Below are 25,242 nucleotides of genomic sequence, written 5' to 3'. Positions count from 1 at the left end.
GAAATGGAACAGCGTGACAGCGTGGCCGTAGCAAATAGACTGAGATCTGGTGGAGCGGAGGCATCCATCTGTATGGACCCAGTGTGGTGAGAGGGCTGCCGCACATAGTTTATTAACGCACGTTTATACACTTAAACTTTTAACACAGTGTTGCTGGGACCTGTAGTGCCACAGAGAGGATCTTATTCAAGAAGGACTGAGTCTAAACAGGCCTCAAGCCTACCCTTTTCTATACTACTAGCACTGTGTTACATAAAGTTAATTGCATCGGAGACAGTTGCAGGTTACTACACTACAAGGATAATTTTCAACATCCACTTACCTAACCCTGGTTTATTTAACCGTTGGATTACAGTTTTTAATTCATAAATAGCTAGCAGAAGACAGAAGAAGGAAAAGACTTAATTTCTCAATGCAAGGCCTTGCACTCTCCAGTTTAACAGAGGGACTGCATTATAAAGCAGGGGGAGCTCCCTGGGGATTGCATTTGTGCTTTATTTACTAACATTGTCTTCTTGTGGTTACAAGGGTGCACTGGAAGTGGGAAGGTGCCCAGAATTAAGGTGTTTCCCATTCTGGCATTAGTCCCACTTGGAGACGCACTTCTAGAGGCCAGTTAATATAACCTTATATGTACAAACTGTTGTGAATACTTATTGGGCTGTTGCACTACGTTTGTGTGACAGTACAATTATTGTAAATTACTATCTTTATACCAATTCCAGTAAAGTTATGTTCCTGGTTGAGTACAAATTGTGTGGAGTGTTGTTCCTTTTACAGCAGGTGGAACATCGGATACCCAGGTGATAACAAAGGTATATTTTCATCACATTATACATTGTGGGGTTATCCTTTACCATTAGCTTCACACTAATGCCCCGTACACATGATCGGATTTTCCGATGGAAAATGTCCGATCGGAGCGTGTTGTCGGAAATTCCGACCGTGTGTGGGCGCCATCGGACATTTTCCATCGGATTTTCCGACACACAAAGTTGGAGAGCAGGAGATAAAATTTTCCGACAACAAAATCCGATCGCGTCAATTCCGACCGTGTGTGGCCTGTTCCGACGCACAAAGTGCCATGCATGCTCAGAAGAAATTCCGAGACGGGACAGCTCGTTCTGGTAAACTTAGCGTTCGCAATGGATACAGCACTTTCGTCACGCTGCAATGTTCAAAATGGTTTAATACAGCGCACTCTCTTCTTCTTTATAATGTGACAAGAATTAAGTAGTTTTGATGCTCATATTCACACACACTTCTCACAAACTTCTTTCGTTACTATTTATCGGGATTCCCTCAATATATTTTGATTTCTCACATCTGACAACATATTTTTGTATATATTTTTTTTTTTTTTTTTGCCTTTAATGTAGAATCTTTTTTTGTGTTTCTCTTTTTTTTTTTTTTGGTGATTTTGATTTGTACTCCCGAAAATGTTTGTGTGTTTTTTGTGACAAGTTCCCACAACACCATTGATATGTTGTTCTATTTAATCTGTAGGAGATTGTTTGGTGTTGTTGTCCCTTGTTAATTTCACATTTTATGTTAGAAATGTACCTGAATCGTCACCAACAAACTGTCCTTTTTGGATGAAAACACACACAGGAGAGTAGAATTTACCTAAAAAAATTTTATTAAGGGGTCACAACTATAAAAAAACAAAGAGGGAGGCAACGCTGGAGAAACTGCAGAAGTGGGCGAAGCCTTGGACCCCCAGGGCAGACATCAATTATTTAAAAGCAAAATTGGTGGCCTGAGGAGTCCATATCTAAGGGAGGGCAGTCTGGTCCAGAAGTCCCAGAGATCCGGAAAGCAGCAGATGACATGTGTGTCCCCAGGCTGTGGTCATACGAGAGACTGCATCTTCTGTCAGACCAGACTGAACCCAGGGTCATCACTCTCTGGTCTTCTTTCCACGCCTCCTTCCACGTGGTGGCTCTGGTGGTGGAGTTGTGGCAGCAGGAGGAGGAGGAGGAGGAGGATCGTCGATCTCAATGACATCCGTCTTGGGTGTCAGTTCCCCACTCTCCCCCTTCCGAAGGACTTTATAAATCAGGTCCTCAGAGATCTTGCGTTGGCTCTCCTGCATGCCCTGCAATTTGGTGGCAGCCATGCAGGCAAAGGCCTCTGCAGGACTGGGGAAGGCTCTGAGGGACGCAGAAGCCTCCTGGATCAGCCTGTATGCTGAATACTGCACAGGACTGGGAGTGGCCTTCCTGGCCCTTTTGTATGGCAGGTGGAGGGGAGGAACCTGAGACTCAGTCAGGCTGCGACTTGTCCCAGGCTTCTCTTGGCTGACACTTAGCCCCGCCTCCTCCTGGCTGACACTAATCCCCGCCTCCTCCTGGCTGACACTAATCCCCGCCTCCTCCTGGCTGCCACATTCCACAGCCTCCTCCTGGCTGAGGTCTTCCTGTGTATGAAAAAGGGACATAGTTTTAGTATTTTTTCCATCAATCACACACAATTTTCACCTCCTGACTGCTGCAAATTGAATGTTAACAAATATAACAGACTATCCTTCTGAGCCCAGCAGTTTTCATTCTTGTCCCAATTTTGGGTGCCCACTACTGTCTATTGATATGTAAAACACTTTCAATTAATGATTAATAATAACATCTAGTAAACATCATTTATTTATTGCCCAGAAATCTGTAGAAGAATGCTATACCTGGCTCCAGCTGGGCTCCTCCACTTCTTCCTGGCTGGAAGGCCCAGGTTGGACATCAGAAGCCTCAGCTGGTATGGAAGGAAGCGTGGAAGGAAGAGTAGAGAGGGATTCCCTGACTTCAGTGTGGTCTGACAGAAATCGCAGTCTCTCATAGTACCACAGCCTGGGGACATAAATGTCATCTGCTGCAGCTTCGGATCTCTGGGAATCTGTGACCTTCTTGCGCTCCCTAAGATAAGTGCTCCTCAGGCCACCAATTTTAGCTTTTAAATAAGGGATGGTTGCTGTGGGGACCACCGGCTTCACCAACTCCAGCAGTTTCTCCAGCGCTGCCTGCCTCTTTTGTTTATGGTTATAGTGGGGGTGTCTCACTTGCCACAGACAGGGCAGCTCCCTGTACTTGTCAATAAACAGGGGCAGGAAATTGTGGTCGTTGAACCCATCCATTTTCTCTGCAAGACACAACACAAGACAAACCCTAATGTCAGGCCAAACTCCCCTAATCTTGTTACAATATAGGCTTCCATTTCGAAGCAGTATAGGCCCAAGTTTAGATCCTACCTTTGTTCTCACGATCGGCGTCTCCGATGCTCCTTCCTCCGCTCACAGATCGTACGTAAGACGCGCGCGTGTTACGATTTATACACACTGCGCATGCGTATAACTCCGCCCGCCCCTGACGTTCTTTCTAGTCTATTCCCCGCCCCTTTTCGTTCGGCGCAGTGGGGGAAGAGCACATGGCGGATAGACAGCAGGATCGTGCTAATTGTAGCAACGGGGAGGAGGAGGGGGAGGAAAGGCCGGAGCCTGAAACGTCCCGATCCAGAAGGAGATTGAAGGACTCAAATATGTCCTTTGGGGAGATGTTGGAGATGGTGGACATCCTGAAGAAGGCTGACTATGATGGAAAGTATGGGCCTTACCCCAACCCCAATGTCCGAAAGGCCAAGATCATGGCGAAAGTGGTCAGGAGTCTGCACTGGAAATACGGGGTACTACGATCGAAAGATCAGCTCAGGAAGCGGTGGTCAGACCTGAAATTACGAGAACATGAGCAGTACAGAAAGATTCGGAGAGTGCTGCAAAAAAGTAAGTAGTTGTGCTGTGTTCCTATTCTTTTTGTGTTTATTACGTTCGTGCTGCTCCATGTGCTTTTAGGAACTGTTGTACAGTTTAAAATGTCAACTTTCATGTTCATGGGCACATTATTCGTTCGGATCACACATTTTTATTTCGGACTATAAAATACCATTGTCTAGCCCATATGCATTTGGCCACCATTTTGACGCCCTATACTTGGCTTCAAAGAATTGGGTTGTGTAGATGGCTTTGTTACTAGAATGAAATGCAAACTAGATTGTGTGTAAGGAGAGGACACTCAGCAGCTGTTTTCACATCTGGACACTGGAGCACTAGTGTGGGACCCCAGTACACCATTTTTATTAGGGGGGGGGCACACAGGTGCTCCAGTGTATACTATAGGGGGGGTCTCCATCTGTGAAGCTTGTACTAAACAGGTAAAGTATTGCAGCTTGACAAAGGACACTAAAAAAGCTACATCTTGGAACTCGGCTAAAATAGATAATTGTACCCCACTTCCAAGCAATGTTTCATCTTTATAGTTCTGACATTAAATATCTGTGTGCTTATTATACCATTTTTGTTTTACATAGGGGAGAAAAGACTCGGAGGACACCCCTCATCCGAGGAGACCAGAGCCCCCCCCTCTGGAAGAAGGGGAAATCCCCCCAACACAAGATGAGCAGGAGGATGAAGACGTGGTGGAACTAGTCACCACAACAGGTGAGTGTCTGCGACCACAGGCTCCGATAAGAGATGGATGGCGGCATTTTTTTGGAAACCTAATTTATTTTGGGTTCCTCTCTTTTTAGGTAATCGTGAGGTTGTGGATGAAGATCCATTCACATCCGAAAGTGCCCAGATCCTGATCGGGGAGATCATGGGGTATAATTTACAATTGGAAAACATCAAGCAAAACATCAATGATGTTATTCCAAAATATAAAAACATCATTTATGTTTTGGGGCGAGTTTAAAACCCCTCCAAATCACTTTCTTCTTTTGTCTGCTACAATGTGCGAAATGTTTTTGTGATTTTTCCCAAAGCCAAATTTGGAGGATGCACACAGTGTGTCAACATGTGCTATCTGCCATCACGGGAGATCAATGGACGCGTTTTGGGGGTGCGACCCCTTCCTCAATAATAAAGTAGCGGTGAGGAAGGGCTTTCTCCCCCAAAACACGTCCCTTGATCCCCCCTTGATGGCAGATAGCACATGTTGACATTGGGAAATTTGTGTGCATCTTCCAAATTTGGCTTTTCCAGGGGTGATTTTCCCCCATCTGAACGCAATATCAAACACAGTTCCTAAATACTGATGTCTGATATTGCCTTCAAGTTCTACCTAATGTGAACTTTGTAAGATCAAGATTTGTGTCTTTCTTGTTGGTTTTACACAGGCCTGTTTTCTATAAAATGCACATTTTGATTTTGGATAATGACACCACAAAAATTGTTATACAACAAACATGTTGGTTTGTCAGAAAAACCTTTGGTAAATGCACATGTGATTGTGCAGGTATTAAAAAGATTGTTCATCAAGAATGTGTGGATTATTGTCTCAACGCTACAACACTTTTGGGGTGATGTAATTGTTGTTTTATGAGAAAATGGGGGTAATTTCCTAAGGGCAAATCCACTTTGCACTACAAGTGCTGTTTCAGTGCAGTTGCAAGTGCACTTGTAGTGAAAAGTGTCTTTGCATTTAGTAAATAACAGCCAACAGTGCTTTGTATAAGGTTACACAATCACGACATTTTCTGGACTCCACACATTTCTGTCAGGGTCAGCTCAAACAAACACAAGCAGTAAATGTCCACAAAGAAGAGCCTGGGGGGAGATGCCTGTCGAGAACTTGAGGTCCTGCAGGCTTCTCCCTGTGGCCAAATACCGCAGGGTAGCGACGAGCCTCTGCTCCGGAGTGATGGCTTGCCTCATGCAGGTATCCTGCCTGCTGATATAGGGGGTCAGCGAAGCCAACAAACGGTGAAATACGGAGTCCGTCATCCTGAGAAAGTTCCTGAAATCATCAGGATTATTCTCACGGATCTCACAGAGCAAAGGCATATGACAGAACTGGTCACGCTGAAGCAACCAATTCTTGGTCCATGAACTCCTCCCCACCCTGTTCATGGACTGGACTTGTGTCAAGGTCAGGACCCCAACACCAAGCCCCCGCACAGCACGAACTGTACGAGGAGTACGCATACGAAACATGGCTAGAAAACGGTCGGCTGCTCAGAACGAAGTAACAGAACGCACTGAAGAACAGCAAGGCCTGTGAAGAGCGACCTGAAAACCAGTAACGAACGAACAAGAATATAATGACTGCCTAAAGTCACGCGGAACTTGCTGCACGCACTGAAGAGCAGATACAAACCCACAAGCACAAACTGAACGGCAGAAAACGATCTGAAAGCCATGAGTCTGAAAAAGCGCGAATCGTCTCTCACCAAACTTTTACTAACACGAGATTAGCAAAAGGAGCCCAAAGGGTGCCGCGCTTGGTTCTGAACCGGCCTTTTCTAGTCTCGTCGTACGTGGTGTACGTGACCGCGTGGTTGTCGATCGGAAATTCCGACAACTTTGTGCGACCGTGTGTAGGCAAAACAAGTTTGAGCCAACATCCGCCGGAAAAAATCCTAGGATTTTGTTGTCGGAATGTCCGAACAAAGTCCGACCGTGTGTACGGGGCATAACACTGCACCACAGCTGTGTCAAGGGGATTGAGCCAAGTTATAGGGAGTAGGGATAGCAGAGTACAGGCCCAATCAAAATATCAGCAACTCCTTCGGAAATAACTAGAAATAACTAAACTTATATAGTAAAGACTCCAAATTATCTTTAAAGCAGGAAAATGAAAAAAAAAAAAAACAACCACAAAGAACAGAAACAGATAAAATATCAAAACTGATCTGGAGAGGAAACCAAGCACAGAGGATTAGATAATACATAGTTGGACATGACCCAATGTAGAGGAGAGAAGTTAAAGATCTTCTGAAGGAAACAGACATATGAGCTTAAGATGCGCATACAACTTGATTCACAATCTGCTTTAACAAGGGCTGTAGCTAGCTTGCATTTTTGTGTCAGGAAGGGCCCAGTGGCAATGACTGGAAAGCACCTGACTGCAATTCTTGGTTGCATTCCAAGCTAAATTGAACATAGTATCATTGCCTTTATAAGTAAACCAGTGTTTCAGATGATCAAAGCAGAAACGTAAATTGAAACCAGAGTCTAAACGCAAAGAAGAAAAGAGAAAAATGCATAAAGTAGAAATACATTATACAGATAAATGAAAAGTAAACTGTTTAAGTACCACTGTCAAATAACATTTGTATAAAATATTAAATTAAAAATATGGTTAGTAGAACATTTTTATTATATTCGTAAAGTGGATTTTGAGTGAAGAAAACAATATTGTTTTAAAGGTTTTACACACTAGCACTAAGAATACTAACACTGCATACCTCCCAACTGTCCCGAAATTCCACGGGACCATCCCACGATTTAAAGTCAGTCCCGGGGTCCCACAGATCAGGGCTGGTGTCCAGGATTCCCAGCTCCCCCCTCTGGCTCCAGGGAATGACAGCTCCTCTCGGCCCCACCTGCTCCAGAGGATGGCAGCTCCATCCCCTGCTAGGGTTGCCACATCATCCCTTTAATCCAGGACACACATTAATTACACAGGTTCTGTGGCTGATTAAGGTGGTAATTAAACTCACTTGGTGCCTTATCTGCATTAAATCAGCCTCAGAACCTGTGTAATTTATATGTGTATTGGATTAATGGGATGATGTGGCAACACTACTGTGACAGACCTAGCCGGGAGAGAGACTTTTGGAGGGGACTGAATGCTAGCCTCTTGCCGATCGATCGTGGGCCCTGGCATTTGGGGGAACTGTGCTCTTTGTGAGCTGTATGCCTGGGGACCCTTGAGGTGGTATTACTGTGGATTCGGGTCCTGGTCCCCCAGGACACACAGACTCTGGGGACCCTGGATTTTCCATATTAGAAATAGTGTCTGATTCATAATGCTGGGACAAATACTGTTAGGAGATGCTGATGTTAATTCCAGCACCTGTCTGTCTGTTGCCTGCTAGAATGTGTGCTGTAAATAAGTCTCTAGTATGGGATCTAAGAGTCATTAGACCCCCCATTGTTGTTTGTGTTAATTAACTCTGCTATTGTGATAATGTTGATTGGGTTTTCTGAGCTACAAGACGGCCAGTCTGGCCTAAAGGTCATGTCTGAGTCATCTAGGCTGTCTAAAGGGATTAGTTAATTAGCCCACGTTAATTAGGTTTCTGGTCACAGGTGTATGTTGCCGGAGGTACGCACCTCCTCTTTTATTTTATAAAAGAGCCAGTATTTTTCAATAAAAGAGATTCCTGGTTGAACTTACATACAGCCTGCCTGGTGTTTGTTCTGAGCTACACAACTGGATTAGAACGGCACATAGCTGTAGTTCTAATCCCAGAGCATGGGATGACTGAACCATCAAAATCTGTCCTGGGGAAGAAGATTTGTACTGGGAGGGGGGATTTGGGTGGGAGGATTTGTGATAGAACTGTGAGAGGACTTGTGGACTCGTGCAGGTATGTGAGATTTGGGGGAGAGAGAATTTGTGAACTTGTGCTTGGGAGGATGGGTGGTTGTGCTGGAAGGGAGGACTAGGGAGAGAGGACCTGTACTAGAAGTGGGGAGAAGATTTTTGCTGGGAGGGAGAATTGGGGATGGGGGCGGGCAAGATTTGTCCTGGAGGGTTTTGAAGAAGAGGAAGAAGGATTTGTGCAGGGATGGAGGGGTGGGTGGCTCCGTGCTAGAAGCGGGGAGAGGATTTGTGCTGGGAGGGGATTTGGGGGTGAGGTATTTGTGCATGGATGAGGAATTGTCCTAGGAGGGGGGATTTAGGGGAAATGCTTTGTGCTATAAGTGGAGAAAGGAATTAGGCTGGGAGGAGGAGGATCTGTGTTAAAATAGGGATGGGGAGAGATGTTTGCTGGGAAAATAAATTTGGGGGGATTTGTTGTGCTGGGAAGGGGGATTGGTGGGGGAAAGACGATTTGTGCTGGGACATTTGGAAAGGGGGAATTGGGTGGGAAAGGATTTGTACTAAAATGGGGGATTATGCTAGGATGGAGGATTTGGGGGGTGGAAGAGGATTTATTCTGAGAGGGTTACTAGGGGAAAGGAGGATTGTTGCTGTGAGAGGAAACTTGGTGTTGTGAGGGGGGATTTGCATGGGGTTCGGGGGGGGGGGGGGTATCATGCAAATTAGTGCTTTTTTTGTTAGAGAGGAGGGAGTGGTTGGTGAGGTTTTGTACACCTGACTCTTACTATGCATTACATATTCCTATCTCCTGCATTCTGTGCATTACATATTCCTGTCCCCTGCATTCTGTGCATTACATAATCCTGTCCCCTGCATTCTGAGTATTACATACTTCTGTCCCCTGGACTCTGTACATTACACACTCCTGCCCCCTACATTCTGAGGATAACACTCCTGTCCCCTGCATTATGTGCATTACATACTCCTGTTCCCTGCATTCTGTGCATTACATACTCCTGTCCCCTGCATTCTGTGGATAACGCTCCTCTCCCCTGCATTCTGTGCATTCCATACTCCTGTCCCTTGCATTCTATGCATTACATACCCCTGTCCCCTGCATTCTGTACATTACACACTCCTGTCCCCTGCATTCTGCACATTACATACTCATGCCCCCTGCATTCTGTGAGAATACTCCTGTGCCCTGCATTCTGTGCATTACGTACACCTGTCCCCTACTTTCGGTGTGAACACTCCTATCCCCTGCTATCTGTGATAACACTCCTGTCCCCTGCATTCTGTGGATAACACTCCTGTCCCCTGCATTCTGTGATAACACTCCTGTCCCCTGCATTCTGCTCATTACGTACTCCTGACCCCTGCATTCTTTTGCATAACACTCCTGTCCCCTGCATTCTGCTCATTACATACTCCTGACCCCTGCATTCTTTTGCATAACACTCCTGTCCTCTGCGTTCTGTGATAACACTCCTGTCCCCTACATTCTGTGCATTATATACTCATGATGACCCCTGAATTCTGTGGATAACACTCCTGTCCCCTGCATTCTGTGGATAACACTCCTGTCCCCGGCCTGCAATCTGTGCATTACATACTCCTGTCCCCTGCATTCTGTGGATAACACTCCTGTCCCCGCATTCTCTGCATTACATACTCCTGTCCCCTGCATTCTGTGGATAACACTCCTGTCCCCTGCATTCTGTGCATTACATACTCCTGACCCCTGCATTCTGTGCATAACACTCATGTTCCCTGCATTCTGTGGATAACACTTCTGAACCCTGCTCTGTGTGTCATTTACTCCTAAACCCAGTACTGACTACAGCCCTCAGTACGTTACATACTCCTGATCATTAACCACTTGCCGACTGCCTAACGCAGATATACTGCGTCAGAATGGCACGGGCAGGCAAAATCACATACCTGGTACGGTGCCCGAGGCAGTCGGCTTCGTTAGGGGAGCGATCCAGGCTGAGGGGGAGGCCACTCATTCGTGGCCACCCCCTCGCGATCGCTCCCAACGAATGACAATCTTCCTCTGCTGCTGTAAACTGTAAAATGCTGTAAAATGTCTACTTTTGTAGACATTCAAAGGTATTTAGAAAGAGGCAGGTGGGTGTCCCCCCCTTCAGGCAGATGATTTGGACCACGCCAGGTTGGAGACGCTCGATCCATTGGCTGTGTTGGACGCTATCACCTCACGGTCCCCGCAGAGGGCTAAATCTGCTTGCGTACAAGACCTTGCCAATAGGGAGGTCCACCATTTCGGGTAAGGGTCCACCTTCAATATTTCTTGGATTCACTATATTTAGGAGTCACATTTATATATTCTTCTCCTCTTCCTTCACCTATATGGGTTACGGTTTGATGGACTGTGGACTTGTTCTCCTATTTTCATGGATTTGAAATACGCTCATTGAATTTTTCTCTGCCGTTTAACATATGGACTTCACTCATTATTTTTATATGTTTTCACTGTTGACTATTTTTGCTTTGTTTGGTGATATATCGATGTGATCACAAATTCAGTACTTGATGCATTTAAATTTTAATATGTGTTTTTTTCTTTTTGCACATTAGTGTACACTTATTTTCAGGATATTCAATCCATCATACTTAGATTTATGTATATTTAATTAATTTAATCACATTTGCATATAGACTGTAAGCGCACTTATTTATTTTTATTGGTAGTTTTTACACAGATATTGGTGTTTTTTTGTGCAGCTACATTCTTGTCTTTTTAGAGCTCTATAGCGCGGTTTTTCTTTTCTATTCTTAGCCCACCCAAGTGCAGTATCGATTAATCACTGTCACTTACAAAACACTAAACACACATAACTGCAGCGTTCGCAGAGTCAGGCCTGATCCCTGCGATCGCTAACAGTTTTCGTTGGTAGCGTTTTGATACAGTCGCTAACAGTTAGGAGCTTTTTTGCCTGTGAGTCTCACTAGTGTACCACTAAATTTAGAGCGCAAAATGGCAAATCGAAGGTACACTAGTGAAGAGGCCTACATGTTTCTGAGCATTACACGTTTCTGAGCATGACAGATATTGAAGAGGAAGTCACTCATCTGTCAGATTCAGGCTCAGAATACGATCTTGTAGACGACAGCGGCTCCATGACAGATAGCTCTGATGACGGAGTTGTGGTCCCTGCTAAGGTCAGGCGTACCAGACCTCGAACCTCTTCTTTTGTCCTTGATGTGCAAGAATTGCAGGTCCCTCGTATGGAGCAGAGAAGTACTAGCGCCGCTATTTCTTCTGGTGAACTGGCAAGCACCAGCGGCCTAGTACACCCTGGTTGTACATCCAGCACTGCAGTAACACTTGGTGACGTGGTGAGTCCCATAAGTGCAGTTCAAGCTGGCAAGCACAAGTAGTGTCCCGCTGCCATCAAGAAGACAAACACAGGCCCGTCGCGCCCATAGTGCCCTTCCTGCTGCATTCACCAATTGGGAACCCACCACTTCTGCAGCACCCATACTTCCCCCATTCACGGGCCAACCTAGCATTCAGGTGGAAACAGTTGATTTTACGTCACTGGATTTTTATTTGCTGTTTTTCACTGAAGATCTCTATAGATCTATTGTGGACCAAAGCAATTTGTACGCTGGTCAACACATCGCCACTATTCCCCAGTCCTCCCTTGCCAGAGATTGGAAACCAATTACGGTTTCCGAATTTAAGATCTTTCTGGGCCTTTCCCTCCTCATGGGCATAACCAAAAAGAGTGAGTTGCGGTCATATTGATCCACTGACCCAATTCACCATATGCCCGTGTTCTCTGCTTCCATGGCCAGGGCACGATACGAGCAGATTTTGCGGTTCATGCACTTCAATGACAATGAACTCTGTCGTCCTCGTGGAGACCCTGGATACGATCGGCTCTACAAAATTCGTCCCTTCGTAAACCACTTCAACCAACATTTTGCAGACTTGTTTACTCCCCATCAAGTTGTCTGCGTTGATGAGTCCCTGATTAAGTTTTCTGGTCGCTTGTCATTCAAACAGTACCTTCCCAGCAAGCGTGCCAGATACGGGGTCAAGATGTATAAGCTCTGTGACAGGGCCACAGGCTATACATGTAGTTTTATGGTTTACGAGGGAAAAGATAGTCACGTAGAGCCAACAATTTGCCCTGACTACATAGGAAGCGCTGGCAAGATTGTGTGGGACTTGGTGTCACCCTTATTCGGAAAGGGGTACCACTTGTACGTCAACAATTATTACACGAGCGTGCCAGTTTTTAGTCACCTTTTTAGTCACCTTTTTGATCATCAGATTGGAGCATGTGGCAACGTGCGACCTAATCACCGGGGCTTTCCCCAGTGGCTTGTAGATTCCTGTCTTAGGCTGGGGGAGAGAGCCTGCTTGCAGTGTAATAATTTGCTCGCTATGAAGTGGAGGGATAATAAGAATGTTTTTGTTCTTACCTCCCTTCATGCAGACACGACGGTCCAAATTACTACGGTGACTGGTGTTGTGAAGAAACCCCTCTGTGTCCACGAATATAACCTTAACATGGGAGGGGTGGACCTCAACGACCAGTTGTTGGCGCCGTACCTAGTTGCCCGTAAGGCCAGACACTGGTACAAAAAAGTGTCTGTTTATTTATTTCAATTGGCTTTGCTGAACGCTTATGTGCTATACAGAGCTTCAGGACGGACTGGATCCTTCCTTAAATTCCAGGAAGAGATTGTCAGAGCCCTTCTGTTTCCAGACGGTGCTCCACCTCACCTTCCCCAACCAAATGCAGTAAGCCGGCTGCATGAGAGCCATTTTCTTTATGTCCTCCCGAGTACCCCTACCCAACGAGCCCTCCACAAAAGATGTCGTGTCTGCAGCAAGCGCGGATATAGGCGTGACACCCGCTATTGTCCCTCCTGTCCTGACAATCCTGGTCTTTGCATTGGTGAATGTTTTGAACGCTACCATACACTAGTTGAGTATTAGCCTAGGGTACAGCACTGCACAGACTAGGACACACTTTCACAGCGTCTCCCAAGATGCCATTGCATTTTGAGAGACCCGAACCTGGAATGGTTACAGTTAAAAAAGTTACAGTTACAAAAAAAAGTAAAAAAAAAAAAAAAAAACACAAAAAAAATATAAACTAAAAACAACAAAAATAGTTGTCGTTTTATTGTTCTCTCTCTATTCTCTCTATCGTTCTGCTCTTTTTTACTGTATTCTATTCTGCAATGTTTTATTGTTATTATGTTTTTTTAATGTTTGCTTTATAGGTATGCAACGCTTTTTGAGAGCCTGGCCGCGTACGGGACCCCGAAAACCAAGCACCGCGTTCAGGCTTTCTAAGGCCGTAAATTTTTGATTTCGCTCTTCACTGCCTATCACAGTTTCGGAGGCCATGGAATGCCCAGGTGGCACAAAACCCCCCAAATGACCCTATTTTGGAAAGTAGACACCCCAAGCTATTTGCTGAGAGGTATAGTGAGTATTTTGCAGACCTCACTTTTTGTCACAAAGTTTTGAAAATTGAAAAAAGAAAAAAAAAATGTTTTTTCTTGTCTTTCTTCATTTTTAAAAACAAATGAGAGCTGCAAAATACTCACCATGCCTCTCAGAAAATAGCTTGGGGTGTCTACTTTCCAAAATGGGGTCATTTGGGGGGGGGGGGGGTTGTGCTATCTTGGCATTTTATGGCCTTCGAAACTGTGATAGGTAGTGAGGAGTGAATCAACCTGTATGCAGCTAGGCTCCCAAAAAGTCCCACACATGTGGTATCCCCGTACTCAGGAGAAACAGCAGAATGTATTTTGGGGTGTAATTCCACATATGCCCATGTTTTTTCACCATTCACTCTTCATGGCCCCATGAAGGGCCTTCTCTACACTCACTGGCCTTCACATACTTACACTCTAGTGTCTCAGCCTTCTCACCCACAAACAAGGACGTGTTTTTGGGAGTCGACCCTCACTATGGTCTTTTCCCACCTCCTCTATTATTATTGTTTTTTTTTTTTTTTTTTTTTTTTTTCCCGTCCCCTTGCACCTCCCATTTCCTTCCCTTCCCTGTCTTTCCTTTCCCCCCCTCCCCCTTTTTATCCCATCTCTGCCGATCACCCCTTTTCCCTTCTTTTCTTTCCCTCACCCCCCTTCCTTCACTTTCTTCCTCACATCCCTTCATCCTTGATGTCTCCCCCTTGTGTGGACTCGCTTCCCACCACGTCCGCCATTCAGTTTTCTACCCCTAGAAATTCAATCAGCCACATAGACATACTCCTTTTTTGTCCTTTTTGCCTTATAAACCCGATTTTCGAATCCGCTACTTAATATACATTGTGACATTTTATCGCAGGTGCAGTGCGAAACCCCCCCCCCCTCCTCCCCCTACATTTTGGGGATACCTAGTGTGTGATTCCTTGCAAGACATGTGTGGGTGGTACTCGCTCCCCTTGTGACTGGCCCGCCGGCTACGGGATCGGGGATACAACAAGAGGGAAACTCCCTTATATTGTGGCCACCTGTAACCATCGAATACATCGTGACTGGTAAAGATGCACCATATGGAACTGTTTATATATTCTTTTTCTTTTGGTTTTAAATTGTTTGACACATGTTTACATTGTTACAGTCTTTCCATACATTTATCCTCTGAAGAAGACCCATTGGGGTCGAAACGCGTCAGGATCTTACACAATCAACATCTCTGTGTCATTGTATTACTGTTGCCCATGATGTAACTCTATCGCACACTGCCCTCTGTCATTGGTATTCTTTTCTTATTTTGATTATTTTTTGGATTTTAGCCTATGTCTCAACTCTTGTTGATAATACTTGCCTGCATCAATAAAACTTAATAGCCATTACTACCTCTTTTGTATTCTGTTTATCATATACTACTGGCTGCATTAAAGCCCCATTAGGGGGATTTTCTGTTTCCTAATTTAAATCCGGGGTGCGCAGCCTCCCTGTCTGTACTCTCTAGAGTGTCTTTATTTCTTTTGCCCATGGCATGTTTGAGCAATATATCATTTAGTGACAACTTTGTACAAAAAAAAAAATAGGCACTTTCCCGCAACTTATGTCAAAATATAAAATATTCCATGGACTCAACATGCCTCTCAGCAAATAGCTTGGGGTGTCTACTTTCCAAAATGGGGTCATTTGGGGAGTTTGTGCCATCTGGGCATTTTATGGCCTTCAAAACTGTGATAGGTAGCGAGGAGTAAATCCTGAAGGCGGTGCTTGGTTTTCGGGGCCCTGTACGCTGCTAGGCTCCCAAAAAGTCCCACACATGTGGTATCTCCGTACTCAGGAGAATCAGCAGAATGTATTTTGGGGTGCAAGTCCACATATGCCCATGGCATGTGCGAGCAATATATCATTTCGTGACAACTTTTTGTAAATTTTTTATTTTTTTTTGTCATTATTCAATCACTTGGGACAAAAAAAATTAATACTCAATGGGCTCAACATGCCTCTCAGCAATTTCCTTGGGGTGTCTACTTTCCAAAATGGTGTCATTTGGGGGGGGTTGCACTGCCCTGCCATTTTAGTACCTCAAGAAATGACATAGGCAGTCATAAGCTAAAAGCTGTGTAAATTCCAGAAAATGTACCCTAGTTTGTAGACGCTATAACTTTTGCGCAAACCAATAAATATACGCTTATTGACATTTTTTTACCAAAGACATGTGGCCGAATACATTTTGGCCTAAATGTATGACTAAAATTGAGTTTATTGGATTTTTTTATAACAAAAGTAGAAAATATCATTTTTTTTCATAATTTTCGGTCTTTTTCCATTTATAGCGCAAAAAATTAAAACCGCAGAGGTGATCAAATACCATTAAAAAAAAGCTCTATTTGTGGGAAGAAAAGGACTCAAATTTCGTTTGGGTACAGCATTGCATGACCGCACAATTAGCAGTTAAAGCGACGCAGTGCCAAATTGTAAAAAGTGCTCTGATCAGGAAGGGGGTAAATCCTTCTGGGGCTGAAGTGGTTAAACACATTGCATTACACACCCTGGACCCCTGCTGTCAGCGTTGTGCACCCTAAACCCGGCACAGCCCTCCCCAACTCCTGTGCTCTGCCTTACACACTCCTGTACTATATACACAGTACTGTACATTATATTCTTCTCGCCAGTCTTCATTGTCTCAACAGTTGCTGGTTGCTATGCAGTCCCTGACTATTTTAATGAAGTTATTCTTTAAGATAAGCTCAGACAATGCAATCAAAGCATATTTTTAGGTACAATAAAGCCTGGGCTTTCTTTAAACATGCCCCTCAAGCCCCTCCCACTGGTAAGACTTTGGCCACACCCACACTTTGCCGCGGTGTGCGTTACAGGTCACAGCTCACAGCATGGGCAGGTGTGCGGGCATAATAGTAACAGAAAACTTCCATCAGCAGTGGGCATGAACTATGGTATGGGATCACCGATTTCCCTTCCAGAAGAGATTGTGGAAAAGACCATGTGACAAGGGACTCAAGGCAGTATTAATAGGTGTTAGATCAGTTTTCAAATTTAAAAAAAAATTGTGAATGGATAGGATGGAGGGAAAAGGGAAGAGGGTGGGGACAGAATTTACCTGTAGATGGGCTATTAAGTGATAGTAAAGCTTCAGAATTTTTTACATTAAAATAATAATGTACCATTCCACCTAAGAGAGAGATCCACGCTTTTGGCCAAGACTACTGGGCGAGTGCTGCCAGAAGACTCAGATGAGCCAGGAACAGTATCACCCACCTGGCCTGCCACCGTTCAGCCCAGGGACCCTGCTCGGCAACCCAGCACGACCCAACCCAGCGGAGATGACCTACACTGCTTTAGGGATCGCATGTCAGAAACCATGAAATCAGACCGAGACAGAAGTACAGTTAAATCACACTTGTTTAATAATAAAAGTAGGGCTGAAACAACTATTCGATTAATCGACAACTAATCGATTATGAAATTAATCGATTACTATTTTCATAATTGATTAATCGGCCAGCCGATTAGTTGGCCTGCATACCGAATGCATTATTTGTTTACATATCAGGAAATACAGTGCAGCACACATACAGCTCAGTACATCATCTATACATGTGAGTAAGTGCCTGAACTTGTGAATGTGTGAGGAGCAATGCCTCATGGGACATGTAGTCCTGGGCAGGAAGTGAGTGGTTCTAAAAGCAGAAGTTTTCTTTTAACTTGCTATTGGGGCTCTCTATACTGTACTTAACGAACAGCAAAAAGCAGTGTAGAAACGGATCAAAAGCAAACTGCATAGGTGTGTACTGAGCCTTATGCTGGCCACATGGATCAATTTTTAGATGAGAATATTTATATGAAAAATCTTTGTACATTCGCTGAATGAAAGAATGTTGTTCGAAATTTTTACTTGCTTTTAACATTGTTTTAAATTGAATGTAATTTCTGAACGAAAACCACATACACTGTCTGAAAATTCCTTTGATCAAGCAGTTTTCTATTATTTCTAAATTTTCCTGTCACTGTGGTTGAAAACAAACATCGATTTGACCCCACTAACGATTAGAAAATCGAATAAACGTTCTTAAAAAGACATTTTTTTTAAGTAAGACATTGTTTTTGTATGACCAGCATATAATATATTACAGTTCTGTTTGAAAATCTGCAAAACAGTCTTTAACTTTTTTTTTCCTTTAAAAAAAGATCTGAGTCTGATATTTACCAGATTCAACCTCTAACAGTATATACAGTATATCTCTTCTAATAGTATATACAGTATAATGTCTTCTAATAGTATATACAGTATATGTCTTCTAATAGTATATACAGTATATCTCTTCTGTCTGTTATTCTCAGTGGATTAGGTTGCGCTATAACCATATAGATGGTTATTTATATTTACCACTGCATAGAGATATTTAAGAATAAATTGCCTTTTTTTTAACTTTACATATTAACTAAATTATACACCACACATTTTCTTTTAAGGTTATTAACCGATTAATCGAAACAATAATTGGCCAACTAATCGATTATGAAAATAATCGTTAGTTGCAGCCCCAAATAAAAGTAAAAAGAACAAATGTAGTCAAAACATAGCCAAAGTTCAGTAACCGGAATGGATAGTCAGCCAAGCAGGAGTCAGGGATCAAAGTAGTGGAACAGCAAGCAGGATTTGAGCCAAACAGGACTGCAGGAGAAAGTTTCTTGTGATGTGACCAAGGCGAAGGCAAAGCTCCTCTGGACTGGACAGCTTAAGTAGGCAGGACTGACGAGCAGGATCATCAACAGCTGGGTAACAGTGGCGAGAGATGGGAGCTGGCAATTAGCTGACAGCTGAACGGCCAGCTCAGGGAAGGAAGGGCTGAGCCCAGCCCTGGCAGTACCCCCTCCCCAACGACCCCTCCCCCTTGGAGAGCCACCAGACTTGAGGGGAAAACGTCTATGGAAATAACGGAGGAGGACAGGGGCATGTACGTCCGAGGATGAGACCCAAGAGCGTTCCTCCAGACTGTACCCTTTCCAATGCACCAGGTACTGTATGCGTCCACGGAACCTAAGGGAGTCAACAATGGACTGTACTTCATACTCCTCATGGTTCTCAACCTGTACAGGGTGAGGACGTGGCACCGAGGTGGTAAAGCGGTTGCAGACCAAAGGTTTTAATAAGGAGACATGAAATACATTTGAAATATGCATATTAGAAGGAAGGTCTAATGCGTAAGCCACTGGGTTAATCCTGTGAAGACTACACAAAGGCCCAATAAACTGAGGTGTGAACTTCCGTGAGGGAACATGAAGTTGGAGGTTGTGAGATGACAGCCAGACCCTGTCCCCAACCTGGTAGGAATCCACAGGCAGGCGTCGGCGGTCAGAATGGAGTCTGTACCTATCATTAGCATGATGCAAAGCCTCCTGGACTTGTGCCCAAGTGGAATGAAGACGCTCCTCTAACGCAAGAATACTCTGCGGAACAAACAAGTCAGGCAAAATGGAAGGTTGGAAACCATAATGCGCCATAAACGGGGACAATCGGGAAGCAGAATTCAAGGCACTGTTGTGAGCAAACTCCGCCCACGGTAAGAGGTCTGACCAGTTGTTATGATGGTCAGAAATATAGCAATGTAAGAATTGCTCCAAGGATTGATTGGCTCGTTCTGCAGCCCCATTAGACTGCGGGTGATACACAGAGTGTTGTGGAAATTTTATGAAGATGTATTTTAATTTGTATTGTCATAAGTGACTCCTAGCCCTAAAGAGCTGACTGGGGCAGATTGACGCTGGTTGAGATCCGGTAGGTAGTGGAAAACTTCCTGTTGTTTGGAGAGAGGTGTTTGCGGAGTGGGGATATGTCCGTCAGCGAAAGGTTACTCTGCAATGCACAGAACGATCATCTTGGGGGGATGTGTTTGCTCTGCAAACACATTATTGGTTTAGCGGATGTGCACTCCTTGCACCCCTGTATGCCTGATCAATGTATTTGAGGTGCCATGACGTACACCTGCAGATAAGCTCCCATCAACAGGAATTGTAGTCATTGTTCATTGGTTGTTGTATAAATTCATTTATCCTGTGTTGACATTTACATTCTGTGTTGTTACATCCTTATTTGGTCATTTCCTGTGTTGACATTCACATCCTGTGTTACATCCTTTTTTGGGCATTTCCTGTGAGGTCACATCCTGTGTAGGAGGCGATTGGCTGTTGGAGGTGAGCCCTCCAGTTTGTGACTTCCTATTTGTGTGTAAATAAAAGAAGCAGTAAACTGCTTGGCGGCAGTCTTGCTGATGGGGTTGAGAACGTAAGCTATGGTGATGTCTGAAAAAAAAATCTGTTTACTTGGGGATATACGGGAAATGGAATGAAAGGTAAGGTGCATTATATCATTAGACAAAATGTGTGCTTATTAGCACAGGAGATATGGTGTGCGCATAGCGTACAGCCGAATTTCCCTGACATTGCGACGAGCCAATGGTAGGAGTGAACAGGGCCTCCTTAGCATCGGATCGAGATGAGGGAGCGGATGGATCCACGTTCCGCTGCATTAAGGAGGACCTGCTTTACAAAAGAACAAATTTTTCGTCTTTTTGAAATAATGGTACTCAGGGTTTTGATCGTATGTCTGTTGTGTGTGTGAGTGACTGATGCTGTGTAACAAGTTTGTGATGCATATGAGAAATGTATGAATTGTGTATGGTGTTTAACTGACTATATTGAAGTTGTGTAAGTAACTGAATGAGAAATGGAGACTGTTTGTTGTGTGTGAATTTGTTTGCAAAATGCCTGCTGCCATGTGGCCATGAATGGGGAAGGAGCAGGCATGGTTGTTACAATAGAAAATGTTTTGTGTTGAAAGGGCTACATCCTGTAGGAAGGGAACTCTAATGTTCTGAGCAAACATGCAAGCAACATTGCCCTGGTCCTGTGTGTGGTGACCTTTCAGGGTGAGACAAGAGTGTATGTTTTAAGTTGTGCTATTTTGTGATTCTTTAACATTTTTGAATGTGTTGTTTGGTTGGCCAAGGGTCCTAGTAGTTAGCCTAAAGTGTGTGTCTATGGTTAAGTGTGCATTCTCAAATGTGCAGTCAGTCTTTGTGGAGAAAGATTTTGGTTTTCTAGTGAAGAAAGCCTGGTTTTGATGGGATTACATACTTTTCAGTGGAACTGTTCCTAAAATGTTTGTAAGTGTTCATGTGGTCTCTCAAATGTGTAGTTTTGTGGGGAGAAGTTTGTGTAGTTAGTGAAGAAATCTTGTTTTGATGGGGAAATGGCGCCATTTTGTTGTGGCCTGGCTTTCATCAGCCATTTTCTATTCCTTTGTGTGTAGCCATGCGGTCTGAGCTACCTAATATCTAGGCACCATTTTCCTTTTATGTGAAAATCTCTACTTTGCACTGAATTTACTAGCTTTAACTGAGTTTTTGTACTTCTAGCGGTATATGTTTTTAAATATTTTGGAGTACCTCAGAGGGCAATTCATTGTTTTGAGGCTTGTATTGTATAGCCTGCAGAGAAGGAGGCGGGCTTTGGTTGACCATTTTGAGCCATCTTTTTACAGGAGTTTCAGTTTTGGCTTTTGCTACGCTGTTGTGTGGTATTTCGGTCTCAAAACTTGTGGTTTCACTTCCTAGGAGATATGTGAGTCAAGGGGATTCCCTCGCATTTGCAATATTGGGGTTTATTCCACCCTCTCCTGGACAAAAGTTTTTAAATTGTTGAAATATATATGATGTGAGCCATAGATTTTTTTAATGTCTTGATAGACATAATTTTGAAGCTATTCAAGGCTTCCCTCCCCCTCCTTCTTCCCGTACATTGATATGTAAATAAACCAGTTTGATGGGTTCTTAGAGCTGAGCATGCTTTACAGCATTTGATGTATCCACAGGAAGTTGGTGGGAGGAGCTTGGGGTCCTATGACACAAGCAAATGAGATTTGTGCTTGGAAGGACAATGGAAATCACTTTGGCTTTTGAAAGAGTGTTTTAAATTTAATTCCAGTTATTTTTTTAGTTTTATACTGTAATACGGTTTTGGGTAGAGAGCAAACAGGAGGCATCCAAGTTATTGATGTAATATCTAGGTACGAATAGAAGCCACATTGTTCTGTAAAGAAAGCAGGCGTAAGTGTGTGTGCGGTTTAGTCTGGCGACGCAGTGTACTGTCGTACAGCGCAATGCGCTTGTGTATGCATACACTGTGAGGGGTAGAGACATAATTCAGGGGGTGATCAGTGGTTGTTGATGAATCATTTGGCATAGTTAATAGTTTGTTGTTCAAAGAGTGGTACTCTGTAGTTCTGTGCCAAAAGTGTTGGGACAACAAGCCATAGAGTTGACTCCTCGGTTAGGGTTTCTAGTTGATCTGCCATAAAAAAAGGCAGATCAACTGCCTTTTTTTATGGCAGTTGATCCGCCATAAAAAAAGGCAACGGGCGGTGCACTCCTAAATGGGTGCAATGGTTTCCCTGAACGCAGGGGTAAGACTATAAGCCAATTTGAATCGCCATGGACAATGGCAGTCCGTGCAAGGGAAATATGCAAGGTTTTCCACAGTCAGACGGTTGCACAGTACATGAAGTCTAGTTTTGGGAAAAAAGACATTTAAACTCCTTAAAGATTGGCAGATATGGTCAGAGGGTACAGTAAGGTGTATTCCTTTGGAAGGTACTTTTGATGTCTGGAGGTACGAGACCCCAGAATAAAAATACCTTGGAAATAGTTCAGCTATGGCTTCAGAAATCTGTAATGATAAGCGAGTTGATGGATGTGTAGTACATGTTTGTGTGTTTAAAAATTATCAGGCCTGTTTTTGAACTTTGTGTGGTTGGTCCATGCAAAGATTTCAAGTTGTTCTCGTGTTTCTCCCATTGTATTTTTTTTTTTCTATCACTAAAAGAGTGAAGGCAGCATTCCATCTGGTTGTTTTGTTTTTTCATTTTTGTTTTGGGAACTATGAAATATTTCCCCCACTTTTGTATCTAAATGTTTGTCTCATGTTCTAGTCTTATCATTGGTTTGTATGTGGTAACAAGAATATGTCTGAACCTACCGCGACAGCCCTCTTACGTGTTGAGGGTGTTGTATCTAGTACGAATGTGAAAGTAAGGGTTACAGAGGGTTTAGTTATTGTCGGTTTTGAGGAATGTCAGTGACAATTTACCAATGTACACGAATGTTGTATTGTTTACCATTCTTTGCAGGTTAAATATGAAGGATAGAGTAATAACTTTTGTTTAGCTTTTCAGGTCCAAGGAGTTTCTGAAAGTGTGTGCACATAGAAAGCAGGTGTATAAGAAGGTAAAAGTATCATAGGCTATTTCACTGTTTCATTGTTTTTTTTTCTGCACCATTCTAAACTCTGCATGTCTTTCTCCAGTTTGTAACGAGGAGGAACAGGGGGGATGATAATGGTGAGAATCACAATTTTCAAACCAATAATACTAACCGCTCTAATTCTAGCCAAGTTTGTGACAGGTGAATGGGCTATTGTAAAGAAACTTGAGGGACGGGACAACTGGGTCCACGCCAGCCACTGCAAGAAGCTGCTGCATTCTATGTATGATCAACTTATTTGAGGTGCCATGACGTACACCTGCAGATAAGCTCCCATCAGCAGGAATTATAGTCATCGTTCATTGGTTGTTGTATAAATTCATTTATCCTGTGTTGACATTTACATCCTGGGTTGTTACCTCCTTATTTTGTCATTTCCTGTGTTGACATTCACATCCTGTGTTACATCCTTATTTGGTCATTTCCTGTGTTGACATTCACATCCTCTGTTACACCCTTATTTGGTAATTTGCTGTGAGGTCACATCCTGTGTAGGAGGTGATTGGCTGTTGGAGGTGAGCCCTCCAGTTTGTGTGTAAATAAATGAGGCAGTAAACTGCTCGGTGCAGTCATGCTGATGGAGCTGAGAACATAAGCTATGGTGATGTCTGTTTACTTGGGGATATATGGGAAATGGAATGATAGGTAAGGTGCATTATATCATTAGACAAAATGTGTGCTTATTAGCACAGGAGATATGGTGTGTGCATAGCGTACAGCCGAATTTCCCTGACAAAAGGAGAAAGCAAGCTGAATTCCCAACTATGCACAAAAGGCTGGCCAGAACCGGGACACAAACTGACTATCCTGTCCGAGACAATCACCTTGGGTAGCCCACGTAAGCGAAAGATCTCCCGAGCAAAAATGGAAGCCAGTTCCTTAGAAGTGGGCAACTTCTTAAGTAGAATACAATGACACATCTTTGAGAACCTGTCAACCACCATAAGGATAACAGTGTTGTCTTGGGAGTTGGGTAACTCCACAATGAAATCCATAGACAGGTGGATCCAGGGACTCTCTCCATTGGGTATGGGTTGTAGGAAGCCCACTGGAAGGTGTCGTGGGGTCTTACTCTGAGCACACATGGAACAGGCAGCTACGAAGGCAGTTATATCAGCACATAGACTAGGCCACCAGAATTGTTGGGAAATGGCCCAAATGAGTTGATTCTTCTCAGGGTGGCCAGCTGCCTTGGGAGAATGGTAAGTCTGGAGCAAGGCAGTATGGAGACTCTCTGGGACAAAGCAGCGGTCACAAGGTTTCTCAGGAGGAGCATGGACCTGAGCCGAAAGAATTTTGTCACCCAAAGGAGAAGTGAGACTGGTGCAAACCGTAGCCAGAATACGATCAGTAGGAATCACAGGAACTGAAACCGACTCCAATTTGGAAGTGGAGGAAATTTGAAAAGAGCCCATTGTGCCCTTCTGGGAGAAAAGCGTTTAGCCTCAGACAAGAATGTGAGATTCTTATGGTCAGTAAGAATGAGAACTGGCACAGTGGTACCTTCGAGGAGATGTCTCTATTCTTTCAGGGCTAAAATGATTGCCAACAGTTCTCTTTCACCAATCTCGTAATTGCACTGCGCAGGTGACAATTTCTTGGAAAAGCAGCCACAAGGATGCATAGCGCTCTCAGAGGTAGGACATTGAAACAGAAGGGCGCCAACACCAGTCTCAGAAGCATCAAGCTCAAGGATAAAAGGTAACGTAGGATCAGGATGTGCCAACACAGGAGCAGAAACAAAGACAGCTTTGAGACTCTAAAAGGCCTTAATGGACTCTGGAGATCAACTCTGTGAGATCAACTCCGTCCTTTCTGGTCATATCAGTCAGGGGCTTGACCAGAGATGAGAAGTTACGAATAAACTTCTGATAATAGTTGGCAAAGCCCAGGAAACACCGCAGAGTAAGTAAACCCACAGGTCAGGGCCACTGTAGGACTGCCGAAAGTTTCTCTGGGTCCATTGAAAAACCAGCAGTGGAAAAGACATAACCCAGGAATTTAACCTGTTCACAGTGGAACTCGCACTTCTCCAGTTTACAATAGAGATTGTTCTCTCTTAGTTTCTGAAGCAGATGACAGACATCTGTGTGGTGGCTCTCCAGGGACTTGGAAAATATGCGGAT

Source organism: Aquarana catesbeiana, linkage group LG10 (assembly GCF_042186555.1).
Source record: "Aquarana catesbeiana isolate 2022-GZ linkage group LG10, ASM4218655v1, whole genome shotgun sequence".
Taxonomy (NCBI): domain Eukaryota; kingdom Metazoa; phylum Chordata; class Amphibia; order Anura; family Ranidae; genus Aquarana; species Aquarana catesbeiana.
This window is presented reverse-complemented; position numbering follows the sequence as displayed.